Source organism: Ochotona curzoniae, unplaced genomic scaffold (genome assembly GCF_017591425.1).
Source record: "Ochotona curzoniae isolate NIBS_2020 unplaced genomic scaffold, NIBS_Ocur_1.0 contig_3498, whole genome shotgun sequence".
NCBI classification, from domain to species: domain Eukaryota; kingdom Metazoa; phylum Chordata; class Mammalia; order Lagomorpha; family Ochotonidae; genus Ochotona; species Ochotona curzoniae.
Genome location: NW_024465885.1, coordinates 14,196,786 through 14,201,499, shown reverse-complemented (window position 1 = coordinate 14,201,499; position 4,714 = coordinate 14,196,786).

The following is a 4,714-nucleotide window of genomic DNA, read 5'->3' as shown; positions in this document are numbered from 1 at the left end:
ACCCAAATCAGCTTACACACACACTGATGGTTGCAATTGCTGGGTCAGTCCTGTCTCCAGCCCTGTCTTCCAGGTGAATTGATGGGTGTTGCAGTCCAGCCCGATCCTGCCCACTTCATACTCGGCCCTCCTGCAAACCAGTGGGAGCTGTAGCCTAGTTGGTGCGATTCCCCATAACCCCCACCAGTCCTCTTTCACACCTCATCCAATGCCCTGACTTAATAAACCAGTCAGTGTGTCAAAAATGATGTCATTTAATCTTCACAGGGAACATATAGGTCAGGCACTAATTTTATCTCAATTTGGTAGGTGCAGAATGGAAGCACTAAAGGATGAGTAGTTTTCTTTGATCACAAAAGGTATCCATACACTTGGGAAGGAGGGCAGGTGTTCACACTCCAGGAGTCCAAAGCTCCATCACATTGTCATTGGTGTCTTCAGAGTTCTGTCCACTGATGCTCAGTGAGCACAAATCTTAAAGTGAATAAATGATTCATGGTCACTCCCTTTTACAGAACATCATTTATCAATTTCCTCTGAAAATATGGCTCCCGGTATGATTTACAGGAATGCAATCCTTTTTGACCAGGACAAAGCAAATGCCATATCTGTAAGATAATGTTTCTTTCCCAAGATGTCATATTCTAACCCCCAGACCTGGGGACTATGTTATCTCCCATAGTGAAAAGAAGTGAATTGGCTTAAGATTAAGATCTTTAGATATGAAGAGTATTTTAACTGGAAGTTCTTACATAAAGGAGGCCTGAGGGATGGTCAGAAGGAATTGTGATGAGAGAAGCAGGAATTGCAGTCACAGAAAGAGCATTTAAGACTCAGTTGCTGGCCTTGAAGGTGAAAGAGGAGGCCAGGACGACAGAACGCAGGACGCCTTCTGAAGCAGGAAAAAGCAAGAAAAGAAACTGTGGCACAGGGCACCCAGGGGACACAGCCTGGCTGACAACCTGATTTCACTCTTCTGACAGCCAGAACTGTAAGAAAGTAGGTTTGCTTTCTTTTAAACCATTAAATTTGTGATACTTAATTTTACTAGAAAGAACAGAACCAAATAGCAGATTGTGTTTCTATAAATAATTTCAGTCTGTCGGTACCATTATTTTGATACCGGGTGCTTATAGTTTTCAGCTACAGGAAGAGTAATCTGAAAATGTTCCCTCCATACTCATTTTGGTTTTCTACTTTCTTTCTCCCTTCCTTTTCTTGAATTTCCTTCCCCTTTCCCTTTTTCTCCTTACTCTTTCTTCCTTCTTTTTTTTTTTTTCTTCCACAAAGAGTTAATTAGTCACTAAGAGTTAGATCTTCCATTTGCTGATTCAGTCCCCAAATGCAAGTGCCTTAGCAGGAAGCTGGATCCAAAAGGAGCACCCAGCAGTCACATGGGATGCCAGGGTTTGGGGTAGTGGGTTCACCTGCAGCATCTTTGGCGGTATCTGTCCTGTTATGTCGTCACCACTATGCTATGCCCTGCTGTTTATTCCCTTTAATGTAGCCTTAAAATTAGGGTAATGGCTTTCAGCCCCCATCCTTAGGACTGCCTGGTCATGAGATATACCATGACATTACTTGTTATAGTTGTGGTTATAATTTTTTTTATTCTAAATTTCTAATATATCTATCTATGGAAGAAAAAAATCTTTATATAAATTCAGCTCTAAAATATCATCTTGCTATCAAAGTGTTTTGAATTCTGACTAGCATTGATACCAGGTGGTTCAGCCTTCAAGTTGACAGATTACAGCATTGACTACATGAAATATTGATTATTGTATTTAGCTTTACTAACCGATTGATAATTTTTATTCTTTATGTGTGCTTGCCTAGTCCTGTGAAATGGAGCTATTATCTGTTGCACAGTACTCTGAATTTTAAATTAGTATGTTTAATGATTTTAAATGAGTATATTTAATTCCATAAGCCATTTAAAAAATATACATAATTATTTTTATTAGGCAGATTTACAGAGAGAAGGAGAGATAGAGAGAAGAATCTTCCATCTACTGGCTTACCCCCAAGGATGGCCATGATAGCAGGAGCTCAGCCAATCTGAAGCGAGGATCCAGGAACATCTTCTAGGTTTCCCATGTAGGTTCAAAGTCCCACGGCTTTGGGCCATCCTTTATTGCTTTCACAGGCCAGAAGTAGCGAGCTGGGTGGGAAGTGGAGCAGTTTGGGACATGACCCAGTGCCCATATGGGATTCCAGTGTTTGCAAGGAGAGGATTAGCCAAATTAAACCATCATACCAGGTCCAAGCCATGGTTTTTAAACTGTAGCCCCCGAACCTTCATTGTAGCAGTTTCGGGGAGCCTATTAAAAGTAAAAACTCTCAACTCACAAGTGAATCCTACAAAATCAGAAGCCCTGGAATAAGACCCAATAAACTGTATTAGATTATGTCAGAATGCATTTACACTTGCTGAATGTAAGGATTGCATCTGAAGTCACTGGAGCTTCATTAAGTTTTTAATGGTTTAAATGCTACCACTGAATGTGCTGTGACTACTCCAATTTTACTAAAATTTAAAGAAAAAAAAACCTTGCAAAACACAAAGAAGCAACAACAGAAACTTTGCTTTAAACTGTAAAAGGTAATCTAAATCAGATGATCTGACAAGGCCCTAAAGACCCCTTTAAAAAAATGGCACTTCGTGTAGCATAGAATCCTCAGATAGAAATTTTCCTCTGCTGTGCTAGGATATACTTGCCTTATTTTAGCAAATGTAAGACAACACCAGCAAAGTTAAATCCTTAACCTCTGACCAATGAAGTCCTTCCTAACCCTCTTCTCAAGTTGTTTGCTCTTGTTTCTGTCACATTCTGTTTACATTTAACACTTGAAACACCAAAGTATTGTTGGTCTACATATCTGATATGGCCTGTGTATTTGTGTCATTTCCACAACCAATTTCTTAGGTTGAAGCCCAGCCTCTAAGGTGATATTAAGAGGTGGGGTCTTCAGAGAAGGTCTCCCCAAGAGGCCACTGAACTTATCTGGACAATAAGACGCTGAACTTTATGCTAGGCATGTGTTTGCAAGGAATGAATCTCAACTGAACTTGAACTATGGTTATGCAACAAGGTGGAGGAATCCACCATGGGGGGAGGGGTATGGGAGGGGTGGGGGGAATCCCCAGCGCCTATAAAACTGCACCACATAATACAATGTAAACAACAATAAAATTAAAAAAAAAAAAAAGAGGTGGGGTCTTTGTGAGGCCATCAGGTCTTAGGGGCAGAACTGCTATGAATAGGATTAGTGCCTTTGTTTTAGGGCCCCTCAAGGGTCCCTCTTCCCCTGCCCCTCTGCCAGATGAGGACACAGGAGGCTTCTGCTCGTTGGGGGGCAAGACCTCATCAGACACTAAATCTGCCTATCTGCTAGCACCCTGATCTTCAACTTTTCAGCCTGCAGAACTAGGAAAATAGATGTTTTCTGTCTTTTTCCCCTTCCTTATTATTTTTTCTTATAAGATTTTACTTCTGGGACTTCAGCTTTACTTAATTAATAAATACATTTATACTTCTGCAAATACGGTATTGTCTTGACTATTATATCACTTAAAATGTATTTATTCATTTGAAAGGCAGAGTAACAGAGGAGGAGAAACCTTTAGTCTACTAGATACCTAACCAGTGGCTCCAATAGCCAGGTCTAAGCCACACGGCAGCCAGGCCAGGAAATCTATCCAGGTTTCTCACATAGGTGCCATGGCCCAAGCACCTGCACCATCATTCGCTGATTTTTCAGGTACATTACAGAAAGCTGAATTGGAAATCAAGCACCAAGGACTTGAAGCAACACCCCAATATGGGCTACATTGGCTTAGTACATTGTCCTACAGTTCTGGTCTCTAAATGTTTGCCACAATTAATCAGTTTATGGTATTTTTCTATAGGAGCCCAAATGGACTGACTGTGCACTGGTCTGTAAACCTAATCAAGACAAAAAATCTGAGTCCTGCAGTCTTCTCTCAATTTAGGCCAGTGTGTAATGCACACATAATCTTAGTATTTGTAGACTGAATGCCTTTTAACCATCTGTCACTTCTCAAGGAAGAACCCTACTGTCTAATTCTGTATCCCGGATGCCTCGAAAGCCACTAACTGGACATTCAGCAGGTTCTTGTTACTACTTAGAGGAGATGTGGGTTGATGCTGATGGCATTTCTGCTGCACTAAGATGTTGGCTGTAGAAATATTTGAGGCTGAAATTGGACAAGCTACTTCTGTAGAAAATTTAAAAAAAGTCACCTGGCAAAAAGAAAATTATTTCAGACATTTACCTGAATTTGCACCAGAATTTGCTTTGTTTTCTCCAGATACAGGACTTTGGCCCATTAGCTCAGTGTGTTAAGAAACAAAAGCTATTAGATAGCTGGAAGATAACCCAACCTGTACTATCTTGTTTTTAAAAACCTAGAGTGATGGAATCAGAGGTAATGTCCACTATTGTGGCTGCTTTGGGTGAGATACTGGAAGGGAAAAGAGCTGAAAGAGAGAGATAGGATGGGAGAGACAGTCTTGGTGAGTAGTCCATGACTGAGACTTAGTCCTCCATCCCAAGGATACTTCACAAAGCACAGCAACAGTTGATGGAAGCTCAGGTGGAGAAGAGCACAAGTGAATCAGAGATGAAAGAATCAAGAAAAAGAATTCTGTGAAGACTGTTTCTGGACACTGTGAATTATTAGACTGTA